This window comes from Cygnus olor, chromosome 1 (assembly GCF_009769625.2).
Source record: "Cygnus olor isolate bCygOlo1 chromosome 1, bCygOlo1.pri.v2, whole genome shotgun sequence".
NCBI classification, from domain to species: Eukaryota; Metazoa; Chordata; class Aves; order Anseriformes; family Anatidae; genus Cygnus; species Cygnus olor.
The window spans coordinates 168,119,948-168,135,971 of NC_049169.1; the positions used below are offsets into that span (position 1 = coordinate 168,119,948).

Consider the following 16,024-nt stretch of genomic DNA (forward strand, 5'->3'; position numbering starts at 1 on the left):
AAATTTAGATTAAAATACACAGCATGCTTTAGAGTTTTAAGGTAAGAAATCAAATACTTTTGCAATAAAACTCTCTTGAAGGCTGCAGCCTACAGGTGAACTGTTCCTTGCCTGTGCTCTGGTTTCTCTGCTGAGGCAGTAAATCCAGAACAGGACTATGGTTGCCCCTTCAGGAAATCCTAAACACAGCCAATGTATTTTTGAATTCATACATTAACTTTTTGGTGTAGAGGAATACAGTAAGGTCATCTTGTCAACTTGAACATTGCAAAGTTCTTTCTGCCCAAGTGAAGATGGACACAGAAAGTTTTACAGAAAGTTTGCATATTATGTATACCAAATTCCATAATGAGAAAAAAAAAAGTGGAATATGCAGGCCTGAGAAGTCAAAAGTATTGTTCAAATACTAATAAGTAAAAGCAAAGAGAAACCTTCATTAAAGTATTTAAATAGCCCCAGTAATTAAAATGAATGAGAAAATAACACCACTTAACAAGCAATAACAGATTGATCTAGGTAGTTTGCAGCACAGCTGAAGCAGAGTCCATGTAGTTTCAGATTAGTAGCTGTAATAAACATAGAAATCTTTCTTCTTTCTGCTCTTTTCATTCTTAAGATTTTGTTTCTATTCTATAGTGTTAGAGATTCCATTTTTACTGTTTCTCTCTTGGCCTGATATACTCAGATTCCCAGATGCCAGCAAAATCCCCAGTAATTTCTACCCACTGAGCTGGTAACTGACTCTGCTCCTGTGTTCCAGGCTTTTTGCCACTATTAAAATGCATCTGACACCTTATGCACCCCTGGTAGTTGTCATCTGATGTTGCTTTTATCTGAAACACCAGGATTTTTCCCTTATGGGTATAACAAGTACAAAGAGAATAATATTAAATTTCAGTCTTGCTGTCCATCTACATTTACAGTGTTCCAGAGCTGCAGGATTTGCCTTAAGGTGCTTTCCATCAAGAAAAAAGAAATAGAGGGGTAATGACCGAAGGCCTTCTAATCTGTGTCCAGTTTTACATCCCTATATATTATTGAATGAATGGAATTTTGTAGAAAACAAGAGAAATTGGTTGTTCTTCCTTGACAGTTACTTGGTCTATTTTTCCTTTTCATATTTTCCAACACAGATGAGGTAAAAAAAAAATAAAGCAAATGCAGTGCCTGAATCTACATTCTTAGACTGGTTGGAAAAAGCACTTACTAGATACACAGGAATATTATGGGTAGTTTGCCCTGTTAAATATAGATTATTTAAAATACTCAACTATGTTTTTACCAGTATATTTTTTAGCCTATTTTATTTTGGTAAACTGCATAGTTTGTAGAGAAAGATACAGAGTAAACTGCAAGTTTTTCTTTTAATTAGTTTAGTTCATTCATCCCAATATTTTTAAGACAGCTGTTCATGTTTGTATTCCTCCCTGTCAGTAGTAAATTTAATTTCACATTTGTCATTTCAATTCTACAGCATATCTAAATCCTTCTGGAGCTGGGCAAATACCTTAATAACGAGAGGATTGACCATGAAATAATAACCAAAATCTGATTTAGATTTTCTAATAAACCTTCAGACAACTTTCTATTTGATTTTCTACTTCTCTGTAGTCTGCAGTCAAAAGACCAGATATCAAAGAATTGGCCAAAGAACTGTTGAATTATGAAGAACTGAAAACCTTACGTTCTGAATAAAATGAAATGTTGTCCAACAAGTGAAAATGAAGAGAAGGGCGTTCTGAATTTTCTGTTTATTTCATAGTGTTTGCTCTATTTTGTTTTAGACAGGTGTAGCTGAACAAGCACAGAAGAAGGCTTTCTACTTATTTTTACCTTGGCTGTTAACAATCCCAGAATATAATTTTATTTGGAAGAGAACTACTAGAGTCTGATTCAACATCCTCTGTTCAAAGCAGGCCCAAGTCCAAAGTTAGATTAGCCTGTTGAGGGTCATTAAATAGTGGCATCTGTGAAGGTTCCTCTTTTGGCATCCTCTTCCCGTTTCTGATTATCCTCATTGTCTTTAGTGATCCAGCATGTAGATTCTATTCAGATTTGCTCCATGATCTTTTTGGTTCAGGAAAATCCGACTATAGTTACCCACATCTTTCTTCCTGAGGACAGAGACATGGAAATAATCTTTTTTTCAGTCTTGAGAAACATCCCACAATTGCCATTATCTGTCAAATAAAAGAGAACATCCTCTCAGTGACATTGTTGAGCTCTCTCAGCCACTCCTCTTTGAATACATCCTCTCTGGTCCTATGGACTCATCTAATTCACTTAACTGCTCCCTGAGTACATCTTCCTCTGTCGAGAGTGATACTTCATACCCTACACATCCTGCTACTAGACATAAGGACCTGAAAGCAGACTATGTAAACAAACGAACAAACTAAACATTGACAGGTCCTGTCTATTATTTTTTTCCAAGGGTATTCAGAAGCATATCCAGCAGAGTAACCCCTCTAATTAATGTTTTATGGAAAATAGGATAGATAATATTTATATTGTATTCCTAAGAATATATAATAAGACTGTTTGTAGACCAATGGATGATTGGTATTTGTGGAGTTTATAAATTCAGTACTACATGTTAAGTAGAACATTTCCTGTACAAAGTTTATAAAATCTTATCCAAAATAAAATCAACCCTTATCAACAAAAATCCTCCTAAAACTACTTTATTTGGGGCAAATTAAAGCATATTACAAACCATCATTCATACTGAATGCTAATAGATATTAATAAAAACAAAATACTCAAAATTATTGCCTAAAATTATGATTTTTGCTTATTTTCTCCCTTTTTTAAAGATTAATTAAAAAATGCAATTAAAATTAATTTTAAGATTAATTTAAGAAAATGCAATAGATTTAGTATGCTACAATATAGTGCAATAAGAATCAGTTTTTGAAACCAGGGCAAAACTTTCTATACTTTTCAATAAAAAGTATGAATGTGATATTTTTCTTCATTTTCCTCCAATTTAGGAAAAATCAAAATGGCAGTGTAAAAAAAAAAAAAAGCAGAGGTTTTTTTTATGTAATAATGTAGTCTCAATAGTTCTATTTCTATAAAAGTTAAAATTCAGTTAAAGAAATGCAAGAATATTGCATCAAACGAAGTGAAAGACAAAAAAATAGTTATTCTGCTATCAGTTCTTGTGGATCTCTCTAGACACCTCCACAGTTTGTAACCTCTATGTCATTTCTAGTTTAATTCCTCATAGTAATTATTCTTTTTTTCCTATCTTCCAATAACTTTCATAGGAAGAATATCAGGCAAGCTCTGGCCATGGCCTGAATGCTGCCGAGGTAATTTTTGGTACTGCTATTTATTTCATTTTTGTTCTTTTTTACATTTTTATTCCTCATAAATAAGGGTAGAATGTTACACTAAAAGGTAGATCATAAAACATTATCATGGAGCAATAGTTTCCCACTTGGAGGTACCACACCAAACTCTTAGTCTTATTATAACAGCTTTTCAGTTTTTGGTGACTCAAACAACTTTAAAGTTAGTATGCACTGAAGCTTTTTGTTGGCTCCTGTATTGTAATGATGAGAAGGCATTAAGAAGGGATACTGAGAAAATAGGAAGACCACTGTAACAGCCATTCCAGAGGGGTAAAGTAAATGACATTTAAATAAAGTTAAAAAAGAAGTAAAATCCAATTTTATTTCTGCATTGATTTAACATGTAGAGATAATAATAAAATGTAAAAATGTAATATACCCTAAAGAGAAAAAATGCTTAAGTAATAAGTTCTCCTTTCTTCTGTTATGCTGTCACACTATTAACAGTCTCTCTTCATTTAATAATGTTATTAACATAGAGTTTTTAGTTTCTCCATTCACACACTGGAGATGCATAGTGTATTTTTTTTTTCTCATTTTCTTTATTTCATATTTAGATTGTAGCTTCTTCAAGACAAGAAAAGTATTGTAACTTGAAAGTACCTGTAATGAAAGAAACTTGGGCATCGCTGTTACAAAACAAACAAACAAATAAAAACACTCTAACCAATACTTTCTACCTGTATCCAGGTTGCAATCAGCCAAATGCAGTTGCATCTAGATGTCTAGTTGCAGTTGCAACTAGATTGCATCTAGTAAGTGTCATCTGAAACACATATGAACACACACAAAAAAAGGGAGTAGATGCTGTGCAGAACTACGGTGACATAGCCAAAGCAATCAAAAGTAGAAGAATTTTTTTAATTAAGCAATAATCTCATTCGTCATCAGGAAAATAAAAATGTAGATTTGCCACAAGTAATTTAGATGTTTTGAGTGAATGTAACTCACTCAAATTGCATGGCATTTCAATACTGTAGTTTCAGTACCATACAGCTGCTGAATAAACTTCAAAAAAATACTGTAAAGAAAACAGATAAAGTCAAGGTAAACGATTGATAGGCCTTTAAGATTTGCATTGGAGAGTTCATTAAAGCCCTCAGCCAGCATTGCCTAAATGTTACAGGCAGCTCTAAATTCAGACTCTAGTTTAAACCATTAGTTAAAATTTGACTGCTTAGAACAATACAGGGAGTCAATGTTAGCAGAAAATAAGTGTTACAAGTTTAGAATCTACCAATTCGTATTCAATTAAAAAGCTCCTATATAACAGAAAATGAATTGCAATATAAACAGAAAAATCAATGAAAACAAAAAATGAAAAAAAAAAAACTACAAAAATGACTTACATCTTCAACTTGCAATTCTAACTTTCACTGCACTTGGTTAAATAGTGCAGTTAAAAAAAACACACCAGATTTTGAATGGAAATAGACCAAGAAATCAAGTGCCTTTTTTTTTTTTGGTTGTTGTTTTTTAAAGTTTTCAGTTATAGCTGAGCTTATCATGAGAAATCTGAGTTGTTCTGGTGATTTGACTTAATATCAAACAAATGTAGGCATTTTAGCTCTCCTTGATGTTCAAGATAAGGTGCAGGAGGGACTCCTACTGTGGCAGTAAGAGTCCACATGGCACAGAAGGGGTAGGGGATATATGTCAAATAAATAAATGCTTTAGTATGGCTACTCAAAGCTTTCTGCAAGTATTTGAATGGAACGTGAAAAACATGTTTGTATTTTTCCACTCAAAATTTATTTTTTTCATCATAAATACTAAAATAAACTGAAACCTTTAAAGATAGTCAGCTCTAATGTAGCATAGCTTTTACTTGCTATCATCCTGATAAGTTTAATAAATGTTTTTCAGCAAACGGCAATGTATGTTCTCCTTTTTAGTTCTCTAAGGAGAGAGGCCCGCTTTTTCAATATATTTTGAGTGCTACTACAGAGAGGTGAAGTTTATGAAAATAACAGCATCATTAAAATTTCGAGACAGAAATTGAGAACTCAAAAAAGAACACAAGAAGTTAAGCTGGAAGGAGAGCTAAAAAAAAAAAAAGCAGAGAAAGAAAGTTGGTATAAAGGCAAGAGTTGAAAGAAAGAGAAAGCACAATATCCAGGTCTAAGACTGTTTTATTGCATTACTCAGTAACAGACGCTTGTGAAAACAAATTTAGTTGATAACATTTTTTTTTTAAAGAAAGAATATTTCCTGATACTGAGAATGGCATTAATACTTTCAAAGGTTTTTCTTTGGTCTCCACAAGGAACTCTTCTGTTTTAATTTGTATATAAAAGACATAAAAAATCTTAAATTCATATAACTGTGTACTATTTGAAGATTTTGCACAAGCATAAATTGGCCTTGAATTTTGAACATTATTTTTGAAAATTTGAAGTTGGTTCTTCAGTTCAATTTTGGTTTCAATTTTGCCGTGTGTGTAATGTTACCGTAATCAGTGAAGGTCTATAGTGTAAGTTACCTAGGCACCTGTGTCTGACAGTAACTGAGATGCCCTAAGCTATCTGAGGGAGCTAGTGCCGATGACACAGTATATGGAAAGTCCCTGTGGAGAGAAGATTGGAGTCTAAGAGCCATCTCATTCATTTACTTGTGTTTGATAACTCAGTTGAGCCCATAGTCTGGAGCATGGAGAGCGGCTGACCAAGAGTGTGTCTTCTTCAAGATTAACTGTTTAGCAAAATGTAGGCTCCACCAGCAGTTATCAACTAAATTTCAGTATTGTCACACTTCTAGCCAGGAAGATGGAATGGAGGGAGACCAAATGGCATCAAATTGTATTTTGTTTTTATATTAAATATAGGAATCCACTTTCTCTAACCTAAAATATTAAAGGAAAAGGTTAAAATCAGTTTGTAAGCTAGCTACTGTGACTACCAGGACCACTATATATCTATGTTGCTCATTGTTTCCTGGCTCATGCTGATTTCTGAACCATACTCAAGAATGAGCCAAAGCTGCACCAGAGCTCTTCCAGGACTGTGTATGTTGTTTAATAATACAGATGTTGGCACATGGCATCCAGAAATGTTCCACTGTGCTGTTCAGTCTGAGTTCAGTTTGAGGGTTCAGTGTTAGGGCCAGTCCTCTTTAATATCTTTATCGATGATCTGGATCAAGCGCACCCTCAGTAAGTTTGCAGACGACACCAAGTTAGGTGCACGTGTTGATCTGCTCGAGGATAGGAAGGCTCTGCAGGAGGATCTGGGTAGGCTGGACCGATGGGCTGAGGCCAACTGTATGAAGTTCAACAAGGCCAAGTGCCGGGTCCTGCACCTGGGGCACAACAACCCCAAGCAGTGCTACAGAGATGGGAGATGAGTGGTTGGAAAGCTGCCTGGCAGAGAAAGACCTGGGAGTATTGGTTGATAGTCGGCTGAATATGAGCCAGCAGTGTGCTCAGGTGGCCAAGAAGGCCAACAGCATCCTGGCTTGTATAAGAAACAGTGTGGCCAGCAGGGCTAGGGAAGTGATTGTCCCCCTGTACTCGGCTCTGGTGAGGCCGCACCTCGAGTACTGTGTTCAGTTTTGGGCCCCTCGCTACAAGGAGGACATTGAGGTGCTCGAGCGAGTCCACAGAAGGGCAACGAAGCTGGTGAGGGGTCTGGAGAACAAGTCTTACGAGGAGCGGCTGAGGGAGCTGGGATTGTTCAGCCTGGAGGAGGCTCAGGGGCGACCTTATCGCTCTCTACAGGTACCTTAAAGGAGGCTGTAGAGAGGTGGGGATTGGTCTATTCTCCCACGTGCCTGGTGACAGGACGAGGGGGAATGGGCTAAAGTTGCACCAGGGGAGGTTTAGGTTGGATATTAGGAAGAACTTCTTTACTGAAAGGGTTGTTAGGCATTGGAATGGGCTGCCCAGGGAAGTGGTTGAGTCACCATCCCTGGAGGTCTTTAAGAGACGTTTAGATGTAGAGCTTAGTGATATGGTTTAGTGGAGGACTTGTTAGTGTTAGGTCAGAGGTTGGACTAGGTGATCTTGGAGGTCTCTTCCAACCTAAATGATTCTGTGATTCTGTGATTCTGAGTTAAAGTTCTGAATTTATGCAGATGATGTTGTATAGATGTCAAATGTGTTTAAATTAGAGATGCTATTTTTAGCCACATTGTATAAGTAGCAGTGACCTGCCCAGAGAGTAAGTTCCTATAGGGGTTAGAGTTAGTCTTCGAAAAGGAGGTGCAAATAGAGTTCTGAACTGTAGCAATGTGAAATTACATGACAGGCATGTTTTTGCCCAGAAATCACTTCTTTGTGCTGTTTTAAAATAAAGTTAAAAGAGATGCACTGAAAAAGAAGTACAGAGATATTTTGAAGGTCTAAACGGTATTGTTTATTAAGAAATTTCAAAGTTATTAAACAAGACTAATAGTGCTGTTACTTTATAGAGTAGGAGTAGGTGCTATAACTGAAATAGACTTTGAAGGGTGAAAGAAACAGGGTTGAAAGGCCTTAGAAAGAAATTAATGAGCAGCATTCAGCTACCTAGTCTCTGAGATTCCTTGGATCATGCTGCCTGGCTTTCATCATGTGGTCTGAAGGGTTCAATGTTTTCATAGGTTTGCACCAGCCCCTTACGGATGAATTGGATGGCCTGAAATATCTGAAATTGGCATGTGACATCAGTGTTTAAGGAATTGATTCTTTTCTCAAATTGAATGGTTTAAAGGAAAAAAACAAAAACAAAACATAATGTTAAACAAAATAGAACATATATATAATAATTAAAATAATAAAAATAAACAGAATTAGATTAAGATGGTGACAACTTTGCAGCGAATAGGTAGGTATCAGAATGACAAAGGAAGCCATACAAGAATAACTTGAGTGAGCAAGACCTGACAGCCTGCCACCAAAAAAGAGGTTGAAGATCACATACAAGGACACGACCAAACTGAACTATATGGAGGAATGAGGAATGAATTTGAATTAATAATGATGCTATGTTGTATCATCTTTGTACAAAGAAGTTCTAGAATAAAAGAGGAGGATGACAAATAGACCTAAAAAAATTCTAAATGTTTAAGCAGTCATTTATTCTAATGACTTCACATATCTACCTCTGTACTTTCATCAAACCTAAGCTCTATGTTTCTGACATTTCTTCTGATAGTTCAAAGGAGCTAAAACTAAACTTTTCTTTCTCCTGAAAGCTTTTTACCACTTTTTCTTTTGGAGTTATAGTGAATAAATATAATCATTAAGCACACCAGTAGAAGATCATAGTGGATTATTTATGATACATTCAAATATATATGCTATGTCTGAATATGTGTTTTTTCTTCGGGAGAAAAGCACTGAACTCTGCATTGTATTTGTATCATAATGGATCTTCATCAGCTCTTATCTTCATCACTGTGACATTTTACCTCTTTTCCCCATTCCCAAATTTTGATAATCGCTTCGATTCATATTTCTGTCTTCTCTCGCTCTTTTTTTTCATTTCTCTACTGGTTCAAAACAGCACAGAGTTCAAAGTACTGGCTGTAATAACAGATACCTTTAAAATTAACACAAGGACACAAACTGACACAGGTAAACTGTATTAGACAACATATTTTGTTATCAAGTCTAGCAGCTGTGGTATGTATATTACTTGAAGTCTCTGGAAAAAAGAAAAAAAAAAACTATTACAGACATTGTGTGCTTGGTGAATACATAGTGGAAATGACAATGTCAGATTTGTGTAACAATCCTAAAAACATTGTGTCAACTTAAGAGATGCAATGGTTGCAAAATCATGTTTCAGGATCAATAGGATCAATATCAAATATTGATCAAAGGATCAATAATAAGGATCAATTTACTGTATTTGCACTTAAATGTCTGAGAGACAGTGAAAGAATTAAAAGAAGAAACAAAATGGAATAGAATGTGTCAAAAGGCATGGTCCCGAGGGAAAACAGTGCATCAATCGTGTGGTGGTTTTACCGGACTAGGCAGCTGAACACCACAACCACTCTCTCACTCCCCCTCCTTAGATGAGGAGGGGAAGAAGTAAAGGAAAGAACAACTCACGGGTTGAGATAAGGATGATTTAATTACAGGAAAAAAGAAATAATTATTAAGGAAAGATTATTATTAATTAAACAATTTAACTAAACAATTAACAATTTAACTAAAGGGGGAAAAAAAAGGGAAAGGGGAAAAGGGAAAACTAAACAAAACAAGTAAAGGCTATGTGGAAGTGCAGAGGAAAGAAATTACTCTCAACTTCCCACAAATGAGCGATGCTTGACCACGTCCTTGAAGCAGGGCCTCAACGCATGTAGCCGGTGTTCGGGAGGAGGACAGACATTTTCACAACGAGAGCCCACCCCTCCCCTCTTCCTCCTTTTTCCACCTTTTATTGCTGAGTGTGACATCATATGGTATGGAATATCCCTTTGGTTGGTTTAGGTCAGCTGCCCTGGTGATGTTTCTTTTCTCACATTTTTGCCCACCCCTAGGTGGGTTAGAGAGAGTCCTGATGCTGTGCCAGCACTGCTCAGCAGCAGACACAACACTGGTGTGATACCACTGCTGTTTTAGCTACAAGTGCAGAGCACAGCACTGTGTGGGCTGCTGCAGAGAGAGTTAACATCCCAGCCCGACCCAGTACATATGTAGATGGTGTAGACTATCAATATCACTTACAAATTGTAACTGAGATATCTGCTATATTAAATTGAAATGTAATAAAACAGTATTTGACTATAGACAGAAAGGAACTTTCTTGTTTCAGGTTTAATCTATTCTCTTTAGAATTCCATCTGCCTGTCTATTGGCTTGAGAAGATTTTATTGTTTTTTTCTCATTTGGTTTTATTATTATTATTTTTTAGCTGTTCTAGACAAAATTGCCTTTAAAATAAGTTAGTTTATAAATATTACTCAGATGGTAAGGAAGAAAAATGTTATCATGTAGTTCTGTCCTTTTATTTCTCAAAAATGAAATTAAGCACGTGGGACAGACTGCTAACAATAACAGTTATAACAGGAAGTATGAGACAACTTATTAATTTAACTGTCATATACTCACTGCTTCTTTGCACAATAAGTTCACATTTCTATTTTTTAGATTTTTTTTTCTATTTTTTTCGTTATTAATGAGCTAATGTGGCATTTCTGAATTGCTAGCAAGACTCTTACCCTATGATAACGGTTCTGAGTGGATACTTAATCCCAAATTAACGCAAATATTGTTTCCTGTTTGTTAACTGCACAGGAACAGATTTCACTTACAGAGAGGAGGAAAAAAAGGAGATTTCACTTAGAGAGGGAGAAAATCACAGAAAAACCCACAATATTTGCAATATTGCCATGTGGCCTTTTACAGATTTTTTTTTTTTTTCTGTGTAAAATTTGTATCTTTTTTTCAGTTTGGCAGATACAGGTATCAAAGTCTATACAGACATATATATATGTTTTTATATGTGAAAATTAAAATACATATATATAAAAATCTGTGATTTTGAACCCAGTCTTCTGAAAAATAAAAAAATTCACTTTTGAATGTTTGAGTGAACATTGGAACAATTCACACAAAACATGTTTTTGAGAATTCGTTTTTCAAAGATGCATGAATTCATGATACTATTGAGACTTACTGCTTTTATGTACTGTTCAGGTGACTGATAAGTAGTTTGAGAATTTTGTTCTTACTAATTGAGATCTATTAGCCTCTTACAGCCTACAGATACATAGATTAATCAACTAAAGTAATTTTACAAAGTTAGAATTGACAGATCATCCTTTTTTTTTTTTTTAACTGTTCCATGTTCAGAGTAATCTCATGGCTTGCAATGAAGGCACTAAACATCTCTGCTTTGCCTATGTCCTTCTCTGTGAGGTGACCATCCCCATTAAGTAGTGGACCTATGTTTTCTCTGGTCCTCCTTTTTCTATTCACATATTTAAAAAAAAAAAAAAAAACACAAACAAAAAAAAACCAACACTTTTTATTGTCTCCCACAGAGCTGGCCAGCTTCAACTCTAATTGGGCTTTGGCCACACGAATTTTCTCCCTACAAATGCAAACAGCGTCCCTGTATTCCTTCCACATTGCCTGACCCTGCTTCCAGCAGCCATACACTTTCTTTTTATGCCTAAGCTCCAGAAGAAAATCCCTGGTCAGCCAAGCTGACCTTCTGCCCCGCCTGCTTGACTTCCGATAGTTTGGAATTGCCTAATCTTGTGCTTTTAGGAGGCAATGCTTAAAGACCGACCAGTACCGATGGATGCCAATGCCTTCAAAAGCAGTTTCCCAGGGGACCTTGCTAGCCAGTTCCCTGAGCAGCCTGAAGTCTGCTTTCCCCATATCTAGGGCTGAAGTTTTGGTGGGAGTTTTCCTCCTGTCACCAAAAATTTTAAACTCAACCACTTCATGGTCACTATGAACAAGATGGCCACCAATTGCCACGTCTCCCACAAGACCCTCTCTGTTCTCCAGCAACAGATTTAGGAGGGCACCTTTCCTGGTTGGCTCCCTTAGCACCTGCACCAAGAAGTTATCATCTAGGTGCTTTATGAACCTCCTGGATCTGCTCAAGTTGGCCGTGTGGCAATCCCAGTTGACATTTGGCAAGTTGAAGTCCCCCATAAGGACGAGGGCAGTTGATCTCAAGGTATTTCTTAGTTCCACAAAGAATAATTCATCGGTGTCGTCATCCTAGCCAGGTGGTCTGTAATAGACTCCCACGATGACATCCTCCCTTTCCTCTTGTGGCAGGACCATAAGAGAAAAGGCAGGCCCCAAAGCTTGCATTCCATCCCCTCACAAAGGACAATGTAGGCTGGCAGCCCTGGTCCTCTGGCACACGTAGCTGACCCCAGCCCCAGCTCCTGGTTCCACCTGGGATGTGTGGCACATGACAACAGGTGAAACAAACCTCCTTAAGGCTTTGGAGATGAGTGTTGCCTTCGCTCTCCAGAAGCTCTCACATTCAGTTCTGTTTTCCGAACTGCTGCCATGGCCCTTTAACAAGTACCTTCTACCATTTCATACACCATTTCTGCTATTGCAACAAGCCTTTGGAAGAAGCCCAGGAAGTCACTGGGGGATCAGTCCAGCCGGTTTAGGCACCCACTCACACAAGGGATTCAGCAGGCTCCAGAAGGGAGCTGTTAACGCCTTACTTCCCAAGAAAGGAAGAACTGCTGCTCGCTGCCATGCACTCCTCAAGGAATGTGCAATGCTTGGAAGCGCTTCTGCCGCTTGCAACCTGCCGCCGCAAAGCCATCCCTCCTGTGTTCTGCTGCCTCTGTGGTTGTCACAGGAGTGTGCAGCACAGCCAGCGCCTCATGGCCTCACAGCCCTCGCCACTGTGACACAGTAGCCCCGTGGCAACGCGCCAGGGAGCAGCAGTTACTGGGATGCGCCATGGGGACACAACCCCAGTCCGCTTCCCAGCATTGCATAGCTTGTCCTGACACATACCCCTGGTTGACCTTCACATGGTGACTGACGAAAACAGAGGCAGGACCACAAGAGGAAAGATGAAACAAACCTCCTTAATGCTTTGGAGATGAATGTTGCCTTCGCTCTCCAGAAGCTCTCACATTCAGTTCTGTTTTCCCAACTTCTGCCATGGCCCTTTAACAAGTACCTTCTACCATTTCATACACCATTTCTACTTTTGCAACAAGCCTTTGGAAGATGCCCGGGAAATCACTGGGGGATCAGTACAGCTGGTCTGGGCACCCACTCACACAAGCTGCTTCTCAGGCTCAACTGCTTCACCTCAGGAAGCCCACCTGAGCATGTTGGGGATGGGTGAGGCACAGTGTGAAGGCTTGTGCACTACTTGGACACGAGTACTTTGCATAGCCCTGTGATGGGGCTTACAGAGCCACCACAGCATGTCACCAGAGACACAACTGACATTTATTCTCATAACTAAAAAACACAAACTCAGAAGCCTATCTATCTTTTCCTAAACATCTGCAGGTTCTGCCCTAAGAAGAGGAATACCCCTCAGCATGTGGGTTTGGGGTCGACTTTCGCCGTGCAGGGGTCATCCCTGGCCTTACACAAGCCATCCTTCGTCACATAGGGGTTCTCCCTCCCACACACACAAGCGATGAGCCGCCTCCACCACGGAGACCTCCTGGATGGCCAGACGTTCTTGGCGTCCCCCAGGGGCTCCTCCATCAATCTCATCGTGAGGCCTGACATGCCCGGTGGGCAACAATGCTTGCCTGTGGCCTCCCTCTGCTCCCACTTGTGTTCCTCCTGCCAGTCCCTGGTGGGCAGCTGGAACCGCACGCGCTTGGGGGCGCTGCTCCTCTTACCTTTCCTGCGCAGCATGGCCACTGGGCCGCTCCCCACCACGTGCTCCTCGAGGAGTGTGTGAGGCCTGGAAGCGCTTCTGCCACTCGCAACCTGCCGCCACAGAGCTGTCCCTCCTGCCTCCTGCCGCCTCTGTGGTTGTCACAGGAGTGTGCGGCACGGCCGGTGCCTCATGGCTTCACAGCCCTCGCCACTGTGACACAGCAGCCCCGTGGCAACACACCAGGGAGCAGCAGTTACTGGGATGCACCATGGGGACACAACCCCAGTCCGCTTCCCAGCACTGCATAGCTTGTCCTGACACGTACCCCTGGCTGACCTTCACATGGTGACTGACGAAAACAGAGGCAGGACCACAAGAGGAAAGATGAAACAAACCTCCTTAATGCTTTGGAGATGAATGTTGCCTTCGCTCTCCAGAACTTCTCATATTCAGTTCTGTTTTCCAAACTGCTGCCACAGGCCTTTAACAAGTACCTTCTACCATTTCATACACCATTTCTGCTTTTGCAACAAGCCTTTGGAAGATGCTCGGGAAATCACTGGGGTATCAGTGCAGCTGGTCTGGGCACCCACTCACACAAGAGATTCAGCTAGCTCCGGAGGGGCGCTGTCAACGCCTTACTTCCCAAGAAAGGCAGAACCCCACAGTGCTCATTATCCCCATCCCCTTCCTGAAACTGTCCCAAGCCACAAAGAAGAACACTGATCTCAGGCTGCCTTCCAGTGTTAGATATTAATACAGCAGTGGTTTCATTATGACTGGTTTGTGTAACTGTGAACTGATTAATGAGAAGTTTGGCTGTGGAACCGAATTACCAGAATCTCACAATTAAAGGCAAGGAGAGCCAGTGCTAATCTAACATGTAAACACAGAGTTCCTGATAGATGCCTTTGCTGGGTCTGGCTGGGATGGAGTTAACTTCCCCCACGACACCCCATTACAGCAGTGCAGTGCTCTGCACTTGCAGCTCAAACAGCCCTGATATTGCACCAGTGTTTTGTCTATCACTGAGCTGTGCCCCACAGCACCATGACTCCCTCCAAATCTCCAAAACCAGCAGGGGATGGGCAGGGGTGGGGAGGAGACATCACAGGGGCAGATGACCAAAACTGACCAATGGGATATCCCATACTGTGTGGTGTCACACTCAGCAATAACAGCTGGGGAAGGGGATGGAGGCTCATTATCAAAAAGTTTGTCTTCCCCAACAAACCCTATGTGTAGTGAGCCTCTGCTTCCCAGGATGTGACAGGATATCGCTCATTGAAAGGAAGTAGAGAATAATTGTTTTCTGTCTTTGAATCTGAACAGCCTTTGCTTTATTTTACTTTATTTTCCCTATAATTAAATTATCCTTACCTCAAAACTGTGAGCCTTCTTCTTTCCTATCATACTCCCCTCCACACCCCTGACTATGGGGAGTGCAAGTGTGGTGTGGTGTTTTGCTGCCCATAAGATTATGAATCTAATTCAAACTGTTATATTTTACTATGCTATTGGGATAAGCTAAGAGAGCAAAAGAAATCAATTGCCACACTGGCTGATGAATGTTAACTTAAGTAACTTTTTTTTTTCTTGGATGAAATAGTTAACTATATACAGATGGGTAGATATTTTCTCTTTGTTTACTAGTTCTCCGTTTGTGATTCTTGTGTTTTCAATGAATGTTTTTATATATTATGTTTTCAAATTAAGCCAGAAATATAACCATATTTTATGGAAGTGTGTGATACACTATTTATAGCTGTACCAGATTTCTAACTCAAGATTATCTGTGAATATTCACTCCTAATAAAGTAATAATATAACCATAAATGTTATTTAAAAGAATGTGTTGGCCTAAGGTACTGAAATGACAACTATACCTGGTACTTAACGTTGGTTTGACGTACATAAATCAGATCCTCAAACAAGACATGCAAATTGTGTAAATATTTTGAAATTCTTTTCCTTTGGAAATGTTTCTTAACAACAACAACAACAACAACAACAACAAAGTAACATCCCTACATCCTTGCATTAGATTATTTATTTATTTATTTATTAAATAGCATGTTAAGATATTAAGTCTTACTGAAGGTTGAAGGATCTTACTAAGTTACATGCTGTTAGTAAAGTTTATCAAAAAAAAAGACTGTTTTAAGGTCAATGAAGAGTACCTCTACAGTATGGAATCTGTGTGTCTATTAAGATGTCTTTGATACAGAGAGGTTATCTTGCTAACAGTAGGGATAGGAGAGTTATCATAAAGACTGAAAGCTAATTTCTATGTCTGTTTCATATGCAAATACTGATGTGCCACTTGGTTCGTATCACAGGAAGCAGAATCAAATTAGAATAAATGTCATGCTGTATTTTGCTGCCTACATGCAT

The 16,024-nt window shown here is 39.0% G+C and overlaps 1 protein-coding gene and 1 long non-coding RNA gene across 5 annotated transcripts in view; one reads left to right on the top strand and one right to left on the bottom strand.

The window, feature by feature from the left end:
- The window catches only part of KLHL1 (kelch like family member 1), a 248,999-nt gene that overhangs the window by 76,211 nt on the left and 156,764 nt on the right, over positions 1-16,024 (top strand). The gene's annotated exons all lie outside the window — the stretch shown is intronic.
- LOC121061576 lies at positions 1,747-14,919 on the bottom strand. 3 transcript variants are annotated; one of them, XR_005815168.1, is made up of 4 exons: positions 13,650-14,919; positions 7,864-7,981; positions 4,311-4,380; positions 1,747-2,180 (listed from the first exon to the last, which is right to left on the bottom strand). It is a non-coding gene; the product is annotated as an uncharacterized LOC121061576 (long non-coding RNA). The 3 variants fall into 3 exon arrangements; XR_005815171.1 differs by lacking the exon at positions 7,864-7,981; XR_005815169.1 differs by lacking the exon at positions 4,311-4,380.